This window comes from Lactuca sativa, chromosome 2 (genome assembly GCF_002870075.4).
Source record: "Lactuca sativa cultivar Salinas chromosome 2, Lsat_Salinas_v11, whole genome shotgun sequence".
Classification (NCBI taxonomy): domain Eukaryota; kingdom Viridiplantae; phylum Streptophyta; class Magnoliopsida; order Asterales; family Asteraceae; genus Lactuca; species Lactuca sativa.
Genome location: NC_056624.2, coordinates 214,249,005 through 214,265,721, shown reverse-complemented (window position 1 = coordinate 214,265,721; position 16,717 = coordinate 214,249,005).

Genomic DNA, 16,717 nt, shown 5'->3' with positions numbered 1-16,717 from the left:
TTCCAACTTTACGTGTAGGTATTCACCAATATGGATTTTAGGGTTCAAAATGCCTCAAAAGGGGTAGATCTAGGGTGAACAATCAACATGGGTCCATAAAGCTAATAGATCTGAGCTCCTGGAGCTCAATCTTGCCTAGATCTAGAGGCCAATCAACTTATTACGAAATATTATGCACATACAAGCTTGGGGAATGGCTCAAGAATGTCTTAAATAAAGCCTTAAGCATAGAAATAGGGGAAAAAGGGATATACCTCAATGGAACTGCTGGAAGAACACAATAATGCATGGATGGCTTCCCTTCTTCTGGATCTACTTCCCTTCTTCTTCAAAACCTTCAAGAGCACACAACAAATGCTTCAACTCTTCAAGGAACAAGCTTAAACGAGGGTTGGGAGCTCGGGGGGGGGGGGGGGGGAGGGAATGGGGGCTGGCCTGGGGCGGATGTGTTGCTTAAATAGGGTGTAAACCCCTGAAACTTAGGGTTTCATCCAACAGCTGTGACTCGCCGAGTCCAGGATATGGACTCACCGAGTCGATAATTTAAACGTGTCCCGGGTCCCGCATCTACTCGGCGAGTCGGACCTGTGACTTGCCGAGTCCAAGGCTGAAAGAAGAGAAATACTCAAATAAGATTTACGTACCAGGAACCAGGTGCTACAGAACGTATGCGCGATTAGGACAGTTTCTGGCAATGTGTCCAGGTGTTCCAAAGTGAAAACAAGTCATTTTCTTCACTGGGAAATTATTTCTTCCTGCCCCTGGTGGCGTATCCTTGCCTTGTCTCTTACTTTTCCCACACGCACACTTGCCACAAGAACTCTGTTGCGTTGGAATTGGTGGCCTGTATTTACCAACGGCAGGTTGATTAGAAGCAACAGATTTAGAGTTCAAGGGGACGTTTGTTTGTTCAGAAGAACTCTCCTTGTTCTCATCATCTGTTACTTTGCCTGCACAAGAAGTAGCAACATTAGTATCTTCAATATTAATAACTCCTCCTGACACAAATCCAACTCGTTTTCCATATTGAAGATGTGGCTCCCTGTTAGTTTCGTCATGTGTCATAGGGATGGATGTGTAGTTATGATTATAAGGAGGAGGTACACTATCATACCCTAGACCCTTGTTTTGATTTTCCTTGAATTTTAACTGGGTTTCATATAAGGACTCGACTGTCTGACTTGACGTAGTATAATTTTTGAAACTGACATCAGTTTTTTCACAATTAATTTTTAAAGCGTCAAGTTCTTCAGTTATATCAACAAGTTGTCTCTTAACATAATCATAATTTTCACATTTGCTGCTATACTCTTCCTGAAGTTTCCTAAAGTCCTTGGTTTTAGCTTCTAATTCAGCCTTTAGGGGTTTCTGTCCTTTCCTGAGTTGATATTCTTCATATCTCAGGTCTTCTACTTCTCTTTTAAATATATCAATTTGTTCTCGAAGAAATTTAATCATAGCTTCACAAGCTAGAGCACATGTAACTTCAGTGACCGGAATGTTTTCAGAACTCATTGTTTCTCTACACTTCAAAGCATCAAGTTCTTGAATAACATCAACAAGACTAAGATGATTGAGGTCTTTTGTCTTCTTGATGATGGCCACGTTCATATTCCACGATTTCGGAAGTGAATTTAGAAGCTTTTTGTTTATCTCGGATTTAGTCAAGAAGATTTCGGCTATATTCATTTCAGTAGTGAGTGTAGTAAATCGCTGCAACTGAGTTTCGAGCGTTTCTCCAGGGACATAATCGAAAAAGTTGAAATTTTGTCTTAACATATCCTGACGACTTTCTTTCATGTTTTCAACTCCCTCGTAGACCTTAAAATTATGTGAAAAAAAAACTAGAAGCTAAAATAAAACTTAAAAGTCAAAATTAAAAAAAATTAAACTCAAAAGTCAAACATGAAAAAGTCAACCTTGAAAGTCAAATTTAAAAAGTCAAACTTAAAAGTCAAACCGAAAAGCTAAATTTGAAATTTTTAAAAGTTAAACGAAAAAATCAAAGTTTAAAATCAAAGGTCAAACCTGAAAGTCAAAATCAAAATTTAAAGTCAAAAGTTAAAAATAAAAGAAAAAAAAAATTAAAATATAATTTTATTTATTAATTTTAATTTAATTTATATTATTTATTTATTTATTATTGTTATTTTAATTTTGGATGAAAAAAAAGTTTAAAGTTAAAAGAAATTGAGTTTTTGGGTTAAAAGTGTCAATTTTCGGAAATAGGAAGCTACAGTAGTGTTTAAGTTTAAAATATGGGAGGGAAGGAACAAGGGATCTGTTGGTGGAGTTGGCAAGGCGCTTGCTTTGAACATGTTCAAGAGGTCGCGGGTTTGATCCCCGCCTCCCCCTAGCTTCAACCTTTATTTTGTTAAGGCGTTGATCAAGAGACCCTGAGCCGAGCCGATCTCCAAGCCGCGATTCATCAAGCCGAGCCGCAAGTCGCGAGCCGCCACGTCCGAGCCGATCTACCGAGCCAATCTGCCGAGCCGAGCAGCAAACTCCGGAAACCCTAGCCGTAAACGCAAAAGCCGCCGCCGGCCGTGAACTGTTTCCGGCAGTAAGCTCCGGCCGAAAACCCTTCAACGATTACGTGAAAAACAGCGATTTTTCGACTTTGAAGCTCCAAAACTCGATCAAAACCCCCTTTTTATGAAAAACACGAAGAACAAACCCCCTTTATTTTTGCGAGATCTATCCAAAAACGCAAAAATATTTCGAAAATAAGATCAAATAATGCTCCAAATTAGAGTTTACGGCCCAAGAATCTAGACTTCACGGTTGAAGAATTTGACTAGTTTGCGGCCGTGAACTCAGTGTTTACGGCCGTAAGCTTGGACCGAGAACACAAAACCTTCGATTTTTGGATGAAAAAATAAATCCTTTTGACTGATACAACTTGGCTCTGATACCAATTGTAAAGTCCCAAACTACCCGTGTATCAGTCAAATCTGTTTGATGGTGCGGAATCTCAATCAAACGGATGATGTCAGATCAAAAGGAAGAGAAGGAGAAGAAGAATAATATGAATCTTTGTATGTATTGATATGAATGAAGATTCGGATACAAAAGATTCACACACACATAAAAGCTCCTGTTTCTCTCTGGCCGTAATCTCCTTAGGATTCATCAATCTCTACTCCTCACCCTAACACCTCTATTTATACTTGAATATGGGTCGGACACACATGGACCGTAAATGAGTTTACGGCCGTAAGGTGTTTACGCCCGTAAACTCAGCCGTAAACTAGGCCATAAATTCATAAAATATTACACAAAAATATAATTTCCCAGAAAAGTAAAGTATAAACCATATTTTGACCCAACACCTTTGTAACCTTCTTGGAACTTTTAACCCTTTTTAGTGCCTGCAACTCCCTTTGCCAAGAGGACAGCAGTCTTAATTAAAGGATTGATTGTTTGAAGATATGCTATTAGAACAAGATCAACTGGATTAACCTTTCGAAGCATAACGTTTGGGATACTTGCAACATTTGGGAAAACCTCAACATCATCCTCCACTGTCTTGAAAAGTTGATATACTTCAAAATCAGACTCCAATAACGAGCACAAGAAACACCATTCACAACATTGGTGTTAGCAATACTATTTCCAAACTCTTGCCACAATTGAGTTGCATAATCGACTTGAAAATCATAGTACAACCCAGCTACCATAGCATACACCTCGAGTTGCGCCTTATCTAACCCAAAACTTCAACCAATTAAGCATCAAAGAAAATTTCCAAAGAGGAAATTCTAGATACATGGGAGGGATGATTTCTTGAAATCACTCATCCTAGTAAGAGGTGGTTGATGACCCATCTCGTTGAACATATGAAAAACCTGTTCATTCATGACCTCATAGAAAGGTTCAACGTTAGGGATGTTCAAGATTTAGGCAAATTGCTTCTTGGACAACTTGTACTTCTTCTCGTTGGCAAGTTGGAAGGTAACCATCTTGGTCGTCTTGTTAAAGACTATAATTGACCCAACAAGAGACAACCATGTCATCGGAACAGAAAAAGACAATGACATCACAGTAGATAACACCGAGTGATTCAATGCAACAATCAACATCTTCAGTTCATCGGGATAAACATCAACATTTGGTTGAACCCAGTGATTAGTACTCTGAATCTTCAAAAGAGGTTGAGATGTGGCCTTGTCAGTGGTTTGTGAAGGATCAACATTCACATGGACAACCGCCATTGTTAGGGTTTGAAGGTTTTTGAAAGAACAGAACGTATAAGGAAAGAGAATTGGGGAAAACTTAAGCTTGATTGCGTAAAGTTTGAATGAGTTGACCCGAAAATCCTTTTATACGTAAACCCAAGTTTGAATTTGTAGCGGTTAAGAATTAAGATCATGCCACGCGTTGCCTTGATAATCGGGCCTATAGCCATAAATGTAGCCACATCTGAAAAGTGATGAACACTTTTTCCTTGAAAACCGTGAAGCAACCAAACCGTCACATTAAATAGTCATTTCACGTGTCCCAAGGGGATAAGAACTGTCAGAGAACCTTCGGCATGGAGGCAGGGCTCTTTCGCTTTTGGGTTGAGAAGCAAGGTCATATGTCAAACCTTTCAAAATCGTCAGCTTGAGTTAGTGTTACTCAGAACCTCAAGGATTTCAGTGCATGTAAAAGTGTCCCAAAGATTGAGATGGGAGCAAGAGTAAAAAATTTAGTTATGTGATGTCAATTAAAAATCGACATAAAGGCAGTAAAATCCCAGGCAAAGATCGCTTCGTTCTACATCAAGAGAGATGTCGAACAGCTTGTGTGGCTTCCCGTGAATTTCAATTGAATACTCATAGAGGAGTATCGAAGGGATTCTTTTTCAAGGCTTCTTTCTAGGCAAAAATTTTGTTACATATCACAACTTAACATAAGTGTGAAAAATTGTAAACAAAATTACTTGTTTGACCAGTGTAGTCAGTGACAAATGGCATTTGATAAAATTTTACAAGTAACTAAAGTGTAAACAGATATTCAAACGGAAATCATATTCCAACAAAATTAAGTATTGGATCTTGTTGTGCAAAAATGTCTTGGGTTTAGAGCATTTATTAAGACCACGCATAATGAAGGAATATGCTTTTGAATATCGAAATGTGATACTGAAACAAATGTTTCGTTAAAATCTTGAACTTGAAGTTCACTGTTAATTCCTTAAAGATTTCTAAGTTTTGGGTTTCACCATCATCTCGGTCTCATGAATTAGGTTCATTAACACAGACTTTTTATATACCTAAAATTTTGGTTGGTTTGAGCCAGAGATCTCTTGGGTATATGTCATTGTGTGTGATCGTGAAAGAACTTTATTGTGAAAAAATTGGTTTAAGAAACAAATTGTACCTCTGCTAAATGTAGACCAAGCAAAAAACTCTTAACTAAATATGAGAAGAGTAAGGTAGCTCATTGACTAATGTGAATATAGCCTGATTGGAAAGGAATCCTCGTAATGAGAGATTCATTAAGGCTTCGAAACACATTGAGTCTAGGAGGCTTGGGACAACATGTTGCAACATGTTTCTATGGACACATAAGTAATGTAAAGTATAAAAGTAATAGCTTTCCCTAAAGTTGCAAAGCAAGCTCCACTAGTGGATTTCGATAGCGAGCTACATCAAATCTTGTTAACCATAAGAAAAAAAAAATATTTTGGATTTTTGTTTTTGAAATGAAAATAATAAAAATAAGAAAAAAATTTTGGTATTTTTATTTTTGAAAAGAAAATAACAAAAATAAGAATTTTTTTTTCGTATTTTTGTTTTTGAAAAGAAAATAACAAAAATAAGAAAAACTTTTTTTTGGTATTTTTGTTTTTTAAAAAGAAAATAACAAAAATAAGAAATTTTTTTTGGCATTTTTGTTTTTGAAAGAAAATACAAAGTAAGCAAATGATACGAGACTAACGAAGTAAGAAATATAGACAGAAAGAAAAGATGCAACATCCCAACACTTCTTTTTGGAGAATGAAGTGTGTTCTGAACCGGTCAGCATAAAGTCGAAATTGAAGCCTGTCGAACGTTGAACAATGAACAGTAACTTTTGGATCATTCAGCGATATATCGATGCGCAATGATTTATTTACGAAGTCAGACTGGGAACAACATTTGCATCAATCATGACTAAGCCTGACAAAATTCTTACAAAGGTCTTTTCATCCAAAGGTTTAGTAAAGATATCAGCAAGTTGATATGTTTTCTTTACAAAGCGAACTTCAATCTTTTCGTCTACTACATGATCTTTGATAAAGTCATAGCGAAGATATATGTTTGGTCTTTGAATGTTGCACTAGATTATGGCAGTTGTGAATAGCACTTTGTGAATCACAATACAAATATCTTTTTCATGTTGATTGCATAATCACAATGTTGACTTTGAATCCATATGATTTGAGAAGTACAAGATGCAGCAAGAACATATTATTCTTCTGTTGTGGAAATCGAAACACAAATTTGTTTCTTTGATTGCCAGCTAACAAGCTTCTCATCCAAAAGTTGACATCCACCACTTGTGCTTTTTTGATCAAGTTGACAACCTCGAGGATCCGCATCAGAAAATGCATGTATGAAAAATCCTTGTTTGCGAAGGATACCACAAGCCCAACGAAACTGTGCCTTAGAGATAGCGAAAGATGTTCTTGACAGTAGTAAGACGAGGTTCCCTGAGATTCGACTGATACCTAGCACAATTGCACACAACAAACATAATATCAGTTCAACTAGCAGTTAAGTATAATGTTAGGTGTGTCAAACCCAACAAATAAAGGGGTACAACTGACTCCAAATACACTTCTTTAATGCACTAAAAAGTAGTACAAGGCAAGCAGGGTCGAACCACAGAGACACGGGACAAAAGTCTATACCTCTTTACACAAGGTACTTTGGTCACAAAGGGGGATTTGTTTGCAAAAGTAAATAACTAAATAACAATCTACTTTAAAAGCATGCACAGAAAGATATTAACATGCTCTAATAACTCTCGCTTGCCAAATTATCTAACCAAAACACGCTCTTTGATTAGACCTAGCTTTACTAATTCAAACTAAATTGTAACACCCAAAGTCTTGATAGCCCAGAAAGTAAAGGAAACCCTAGATTTAAGGGGGACTCGGCGAGTCCAAGGAGGAACTCGACGAGTCCGAGCGGGATCCGAGTCGAGGAGTAGGTGACTAACTCGGCGAGTCGGCCAAGGCGACTCGGCGAGTAGGGTCTGTGCGAGGAAAACCCTAAATCCGGGGCTTGGAGCCTATTTAATCGTCTCATTCTTCTTCCTAGGGATCCTTTACTGTCTCTCACACCCAGAACGCTGCACCCTAAGCCTCCATTGTGCTCATTCAAGCTTTTAGCCATTTTTGAGTGGTTTTAAGGAAGAAGAAGAAGTGGGAATCTTTGAAGCATCAAGGAGTGGCCTTGGATCCGAAGTTTGGGGAACATTTCTGAGCATTTGAAGCTCGGGGAGCTAGTGGAGCAGCAGTCGGAGTCAGTGGTCAGGTAGCGGTCAAAGGGTTAGCAGCAGCAGTTCAGCAGTATCAGGTGAGTCTCCCTTTGTATGAATGGGTCTACGGCCACAATGTCGGCGCATGTAGTTATGAGTAGAAGACCCGGGGGTTAGCCCTAGGCACAGTATGCTAGTATGATATTCGGGACGAGGTCCAATGATAGAGGGTGGGTGCCCAAGGAATGGTTTATGTGATAGTTTATACTTGTTGTCTGTGTGATACTTGTATGTGCCTGGTAGGGAGGTGAGTGTGGGCGAGGTCCCGTATCTCACCAATAGCAGAGTGTGGATGGAGTTCCACATCTCAGTAGTAGCAGATCAGGGGCGAGGCCCAAAATAGGGAAGGAGTGAGGGTGGGTTGGGCCCGTACCTCACTATCAGCAGGAGTATGGACGGGGTTCCATGACTCATCAGTAGCAGGACAAGGGCGGGGCCTAAAGATAGGCGAGGCCTTAGGACCAGATCCGTTAGTATGTGTTTAGCTTATGTGATGTGATATGATATGTTTATGTGCTATTATATGTTAGGGGGCGGGGCCCTGTGACAGGTGAGGCCTAAACGAAACAGATATGTATCCGAGCGGGGCTCGAAGCCAGGCGGGGCCTGGATCGGCGGGGCCGTTGTAGCGGGCGAGGCTCGAGGTAAGGGGCGAGGCCCAGGATAGCGGGCATGGCCCAGTATTTGCAGTATGTGTTAGTTGCAGCGAGATAGAGGACGTGGCCCAATATGTGCAGTGTGCAGTTATGCGCTTGGTATGTGGTAGGGTGGGGAACTCACTAAGCTTCGTGCTTACGGTTTTCAGTTTTGGTTTCAGGTACTTCCGGTAGCGGATGATGGAGCTCGGGATGATCGCATGGCACACACCATAGTTTATATAGCCTGGGAATGTTTACTCTGATAACGAATATGTATTTTGGAAACTAATAATTTGTTTATGTTTGAAAACGATGAATTTACTTAACGTAATGTTTTATTAAAAGAAATTTTTAGTCTTAAATTTTTGGGATGTTACATAAACACGCTCTTAGATTGTATTGAAAAACTGCATTAAGTTTTGTACAAGCTTCCCAACAATGTTCATTTCTTCTCATATGCTTGGAAGTGTGAAAACATGTGATATATGTTTTACAATAATAAAACTTATTGCTTGTTACCAATTATTAACTCAATAGAACGATTAGGTGCCCTAAAAGTTAATTAACTTCACAAAAATTCAATTCATGAAAGTGGCCAATCAAACACAAATCAAATTCAAGGATTCTAGTTTAAACAAAAACATAATCACTAGAATAGAATCACAAATCAAACATCAAATCATATGCTTCAAGTCAAGCAATCAACATTTTTTTGAACAAGAACTAGAAACTAGGGTTTCTTAACCACACATGGCTAAGAACAAATCAAACAAGAATAAAGATGGAATTGGAATGTTTAATCCTTACAAAAATCAAATCCAAATGTTTGCAATGATTAAGTCTTCTCAAAAGCTCCAAGAATTCTCCCAAAATTTCCCTAGATCACCAGAAACTGCTCCCAAAACCGTTTTGTCCTTCAAAATGACGTCTCCTCCTCTTTTATTAAAGTTCACGTGACTTGCCATAAGGCCATGCGTTTTTAGCATGGCCATGCCTTTTGCCCATGTGTTTTTGGCATGGCCATTTGTCTTGACCATGTGTTTTTGGCATGGCCCATGCTTTTTGCTAAAATTCCAAAAAGTCTTCACTGTTGGCTCCATCTTCAGTCCAGCTTCACCACGCATCATGTTGCTCAAATATGAGATGATAAAGGACAAACACGACCCGTGCCAAAGTGACAAGAACCGCATTTCAAACGTAATCCTTTGCTATGAAGATAATGCAACAACGACTCGGGTTATGTCTTCATGCTTTCCTCCATGGAATGACCGGTTCATCTTCTCTGCATGCTCCAAAGCTCCAAGAATCCAAGCTCCATGCATCCATGCATCCAAGCTCCACATTCCATGCTCCATAATGCCTGCAAAATAAATCAAAAATAGTGAAGTACCAGACATTCTTAATGAAATATGCAACTACCCTAATAATCAACTAAATGCAAGAATTATGAAGTAGAATGCTATAAAAAGACGGAAATAAACATGCAAAATAGGTGCATAAAATGTACCTATCAAACCTCCCCAAGCTTAGACCTTTCTTGTCCTCAAGAAAGAACAAAATTGAGAATCAACCTAGAGAAGACGATAGGCGACTAAAAAGAAACTAAGATGAAAAGAATGGAAGGAACGAAAAGGACTAAATGGTATTAAGAATGCGTGTATGCAATAAAAGAAGAACTAAAGAAAATAACATATGTACATACATATTTTTTTTTCAAACATTAATGCAATGAACAAAACAAACGAACATATTCAATCCAATTAACCTCATTATGTCATACAGTCAAAGGTGTACCTGTCGAGCCTTGAGATAACTTCACATTAACCCCACAAAGATATATAACAAGTAAAACAAAGTTTTTAGCCATTCCCTAACGCAACTCAACAAAATCAAAAGTTACAACACTTGTTCCCTTTTACAGGTATTGGGTTAGCACATGGAACAAATTATGGTCTTACTCTCGTGAAAACATGTGATGCAAAATATGCGCATTTTCATTTTTCAAATCATGACAATGACCGACTCCAGCTATTTGTTGACTGACAACAATCTTTTTCTAAAAAATATTTTCTAAAAATTCCCTAATATTTACCCAGACTGGTTACATGTTTCAAACCACTTACACCAGTCAAAATAGTTTACGGTCAGTCCCAATGTTTACAACCAAACATTTTTCAAACACATTATTCAATTAAACTATAAGCATAAATATATACAAACTATCTAATTATATTTTTCTGCAAATAAAGCTCATGGCTTCCTTTGAAATCCGTGTAACGGGCTTCCAACCAACACATCCAAATCAGATGACCTTAGTGTGCTAGATTTAAAGAGATCTCTCGGGTTTACTTGCCCGAACCTCAAAGGCCACATATTAGCTTTATTTGTTATTATTAAGTTCATGACTTTCTATGGAACCCGTGTAGCGAACTTTCAACCCAATCAGTCCCAAACAATTTTGCTTTAGGCAATTAGGTGTAAAACACCCCTCGTAGTTTACTTGTTCGAATCCCAAAAGTCACAGATTAACTTAATAATATTTTTATTTATTTATTTATTTATTGTTTTTTTTTCTTTTAGGGGGACTGATGTAAACGCGCAAAGACCCGTAAGTATAGTCGGAAACAATGTCCCCAAGCAGGGTATTTAGAAGGGAATAGGTAGAAAAGACTTTTTAGAGCGCTGGAGAATTCGAGTCACTGAAATTTTATATTCATTTTATGACTCTTTGAAATTGGAGTTTGGATATGAATGAGCAATAACTCATAAGACCGATCGTGTGTTCCAAGGGCTAAACTATATCTGTCTTCATGATTCGGTGTTGATAACCTTATCATTTTTTGTTTTGCACGAGTAGCTTCGGGAGACGTGTTCGTGTGAAATTAGGTTGCTTCAAGATTTTTAATGAAAAACGAACAAGTTCTAATCTCAAGCCACGACTAATTTACCACTTCAACTTATTCAAGAAGATTAGGTTTCTTTAGATTGATTTTTTTTAAATGCATGTTGAAACTAAAACCTAATGTACAAAGACCCCTCCCCAAGCTTAAGATTTAGCATCGTCCTCGATGCTCGGAGAGGGTAGGACAATCTACTAGCTGCGAGGGGTCCAACGCTGCATGAACTGCATGGCTTGTTGTACCGTTTGTGTTAATTGTTGAACGTCAGCGCAAATGTCAGCAACAACTTGATTAAGGTGATCAAAACGCCTCATGTATATGTCGTGGTACTGAGTCGCCCGCCGGGTGTAGAAATAACGTGCAGTCTCTACTGGGGCAGCAGAAGTGGACCCCCTCGCAGTGGGAGCAATGGAGTGAGCGGGAGGAATACGGATGTTGTCTTCATGGTCGACGACTGGCCGCTCAGGAGCTCTCGGGATGGGCGCGGGGGCGTGTGGGATGGAATTTGCAGAAGTGTTCTTTGGTAGACACCACCGAGTCTGAGTGATGTCCTGCTGGAGTTGGAGAGAGCTGAAATCCCCAGCAGGAACTCGGAGGTGTGGCTCACCTTGAACCAACCATGTGATACTACCATCACCTTCTTTACGGAAGAAAGATGAGGCTACAAGGACATTTGAGGTGATGGTATTAGTGCCTTGTGTGATTTTCTCGAGGTCCGGACGCTTGCTCTCAAAAAGCTCGGCACAAGTAAGGCGGGTGGCAAGATAGGAGATAATCCCGCCACAATGAATAGGGCCTGAATCGCTAGTAGAGACCTTAAGGAGTTTGGAAGCAAGGAAGGCGCCAAAATGAGGTCTCTTCAAGCCGGTGACCATGCACCAAAGAATTTCTAACTCCATCTTACCGGCTCTGCTAACGTCTTCTTGGGGGAAGACAAGGTTAGCAATAATTCGGAGAGCCACCCTTAAGACTGGATGGATGATATGAGATGCTTTGGCGGATCGAGTCTCATACACATCAAGTCCTGTGATTTCCTTCCAAAAGGCTTTGGCTTGGGCTTTAAAAAGATTATTCTTCTCTCGCATGTAGCCTAGTTTAGGACCATATGTATTGAATTTAGAAATCCCAACAAACCCACTAAGATCGTCTAGACTCAGTTTAAATTGCAAACGCATGAGACGAAAAGAGAGACATTTGGCATTGTCATTGAATTCCAAAGATTGTAAGAATTCAATGGTTGTGTTTTTATATGATTCCATTGGTGCCAAAGTGAGAAGTCTCTCCCAACCGATGTTGCTAAAACAATCTATGCACGCCATCATAAACTCCTAGTTCTTGGAGAGTGGGAATATCTACAAACCGTTGTTGAGAATATTCGCGGTCCTTGAGGTGAAGGAATCGCTCACGTTGCTCAAGAGATTTGTGAATGAGGGTGGTGACACCATATTTGGATTCCCATTGTTCTTATGGTTGTGGGTTTTTTCGTTTTGGCATGATGACAAACCGGATTTATGACAAACGGGTGGTGCCCAAAAATGATAACACAACTAGACAAGCACGAATGAACAATTATATGAAGCACAAGAACGGATTCACAATTATTCCAACCAAACAATTTTAAATTCAATGCATAAAACTTGAGATATGGAAGTAATTTACCGATTAAACGCTTGGATTTGAGGTGTTGGCTTGTATTATTCACTTCATCTTCAACCTCAAGAAGGCTTGAACTCTTCAATGGTGGAATGTCCAATTTGAGATGAAAACTTCTAATCTTCCTCCCAAAAGCACCTTCCCAAGCTTGGTCTTGAACCCTATACAAGAATTTTTGAAACCCAATACAAGAATTAATTCAAATTATACAAATCAAGAACTAGGGTTTATAGGGTTTATGAAGGAAAATTCGAATTTTTACCCACTAATTGAAGAATTCGATCTAGATAATGAAGATCATGAAGTTAGGAACCGATAGTAACATACCTTTGTGCCTCAATGTTGGATTAATTGGAGAGAAAAAAAATCAAACCCTAGCCTAGGGTTGTGGGGATCGGTCGAGAATTGTGAGGAGATGGAAGGAGGGAAACACGACCGTGAGAAGAAAGGGAAAAGAAGAACGCACGACTGATTGAAAATCGAATGGCCATGTGTTTACCGAGTCGCACGACCCAAGCTGTCGATCAAGCCAATTGGTTTCGTCCGTGAGTTCTAGCCGTGCCTTTTCTAATGAAGGTTTAGGGTTGTGCGTTTTCTTAAGACCTTGATCGATTCGCACGGGCCATGTGTTTAGGCCGTGCGTTTTTTTTTCAACTCCGTCTGTTTTTTTTTCTCAATCCTCGACTGAACGCACGGTTAATGCATAGGCCGTGCGTTTTTTTTGCTTTTGCCCGTGCGATTTCCAAATTGCCTGTGCCAAATTTTGTTGTTTTTAAAAAACCTCGAAGTTCACGCATGGGCAGAAATTATGGACCGTGACTTTTCTACTTAGCCCATGCGTTTTCTGTAAAGCCCGTGCATTTTCTTTCTGTGAACATTAAAATCTCGAAACTTTTTTTTTAACAAAAACATATTTTCTTTGAGCATTAAATAGGAAAGTTATTTGTGTGGAACCCTCGAAAAGACGTAAAAACATTGCAACACGGATGAAATAAATCAAAATAAAGGAAATAGAAAGAAATACTCCCGAGTTGCCTCTCGGTTAGCCGCCCTTGTTTCAAGTCTTTGGCTCGACTTTGCCCTTTAGATTCACTCAATGTAGTCCGGGCGTTCCAAGCTATCAACCTCCATATCTTTCTCTTGGAAACCTTCATAGAAAACCTTTAACCTGTGGCCATTAACTTTGAACACTTTTCCAGTTTTGTTACTCTTAATCTCAACTGCACCATGATCAAATACATTAGTAACAATGAACGGTCCTACCCACCGGGACCGTAACTTACCAGAAAACCATTTAAGTCGAGAGTCATAGAGTAATACCTTTTGACCAATCTCAAAGGTCTTATGGGAGAGGTACTTATCATGGAATGATTTGGTCTTGTCTTTGTAGATGCGTGAACTCTCGAATGCTTCATTTCTTATCTCCTCCAACTCTTGGATCTCTAACTTTCGATGAACACCCGCTTCATCAATCTTCATGTTTAGCTTTTTGACAGCCCAGAAAGCTTTGTGTTCCAGTTCAACAGGGAGGTGGCAAGCTTTTCCAAACACAAGTCTATAAGGTGACATCCCAATTGGAGTTTTATATGCAGTTCGGTATGCCCAAAGAGCATCTTCTAATCTCAAACTCCAATCTTTGCGGTTTGTGTTCACTGTTTTCTCAAGTATGGACTTGATTTCTCTGTTTGACACTTTAGCTTGTCCATTTGTTTGCGGGTCATAAGCTGTGGACACCCGATGTTGGACTCCATACTTCTTGAGAACTGATCCAAGAGTTTTGTTGCAGAAGTGTGTGCCCCTGTCACTGATCAAGGCTTTACGAGTTCCAAACCTACATAAAATGTTAGCCTTGACAAAATCTACAACAACTTTTGCATCATCAGTTCTTGTTGCCTTTGCTTCTACCCATTTGGAAACATAGTCAACAACCAAAAGGATGTATAAATTCCCAAAGGATGAAGGAAAAGGACCCATAAAGTCAATACCCCATATATCAAATATTTCACAAACCAAGATGGGGGTCAAGGGCATTTGGTTTCGGGAACTCAAAGAACCGGTCATTTGACATCTCTCACAACTTTTACAAAAAGTGTAAGAGTCACGAAAAAGTCGGGGCCAATAAAATCCACAGTCTAAAATTTTCCTGGCAGTTCTTTGAGGACCAAAATGCCCTCCACAAGCATAACTATGACAATAGTTGAGAATAGATTGTACCTCATGTTCTTCAACACATCTTCTTATTACCTGATCTGCATAATGTTTCCAAAGGTACGGTTCATCCCAAATGTACCTCTCGCATCTTTCTTGATTTTATCTCTCTGTGACCTCGTGAGCTCGGGTGGGAACTTTCCCATGACCATGAAGTTGCATATATCCGCATACCAAGATGGTGTTTGGATAGCAAACAAATGCTCGTCCGGGAATGTGTCATGGATGGGAATCGCATCATCGGGTTGAACTATTCGACTCAAATGGTCGGCGACTAGGTTCTCTTTCCCGCTCTTATCTTTGATCTCAATATCGAACTCTTGCAAAAGCAGCATCCACCGTATTAACCTCGGCTTCGAATATTTCTTGGTAAGTAAGTGCTTTATGGCTGCATGGTCCGAGTATATGATCACTTTAGTTCCAAGGAGGTATTGCCGGAACTTCTCTAGTGCAAAAACAATAGCGAGCAACTCTTTTTCTGTTGTGGTGTAGTTGCATTGTGCACTATCAAGGGTCTTTGATGCATAGTAGATGACATGGTGTGCTCGACCCACCTTTTGACCCAATACTGCCCCTACAGCCGTGTTTCTCGCGTCACACATGATCTCAAACGGGAGATCCCAATTAGGTGGTTGGATGATTGGAGTAGAGGTGAGTAAATCCTTCAAACGATCGAAGGCATCCTTGCATGGCTGAGTGAACTCAAATTCAGCATCTTTTTGGAGTAGTTGACACATCGGCACTGTAATCTTTGAAAAATCTTTAATGAACCACCGATAGAAACTTGCATGGCCAAGCAACGAACGAACTTCCCGAACATTTGTCGGGTAAGGAAGACTTTTGATAACATCTATCTTGGCTTTGTCAACTTCCAAGCCTTTTCGGGACACAATATGACCTAGAATCAATCCTTTGTCCACCATGAAATGGCATTTTTCATAGTTAAGCACAAGATCTGTGTCAATGCACCTTTGCATAATTTTTGTTAGATTGCTCAAACATTCATCAAAGGAGTTTCCATAGACTGTGAAGTCATCCATGAAAACTTCAATGATGTTTTCAACATATTCAGAAAAAATGCTCATCATGCATCTCTGAAATGTTGCAGGTGCATTGCATAGACCAAAAGGCATACGCCTATAAGCAAATGTGCCAAAGGGACAAGTGAAGGTGGTTTTCTCTTGGTCTTCCGGGGCTACCGGAATTTGATGAAAACCCGAGAAACCATCCAAGCAACAGTAATGAGATTTGCCCGCCAATCTCTCTAGCATTTGGTCAATAAATGGCAAGGGAAAATGGTCTTTTCTCGTTGAGGCATTCAACTTTCTATAGTCAATACAAACCCTCCACCCATTTTGCACACGGGTTGGCACCAAATCTCCCTCAGAATTCTTGACAACTGTGACCCCTGCTTTTTTCAGGACTACCTGAACGGGGCTGACCCATTTACTATCTGAGATAGGGTAAATCATACCTGCATCCAAAAGCTTCATGATTTCTTTCTTTACCACCTCCATCATGGGTGGATTCAGTCTTGTCTGTGCCTCTCGAGTTGGTTTGAAGTCTTCCTCCATGAGGATCTTATGCATGCACAAGGAAGGGCTCAACCCTTTTATGTCAGCAATTGTCCACCCAATAGCTTTCTTATACTTTTTCAGCAAAGTCACCAACTCATCTTCTTCTACAATGGACAGCTTGTTGGAGATAATGACAAGCAAAGTCTTCTCTTCCCCAAGGTACGCATACTTCAAATGATCTGGAAGAGTCTTCAATTCTAGCTTAGGTGCCTGTACAACGGAAGGAAGA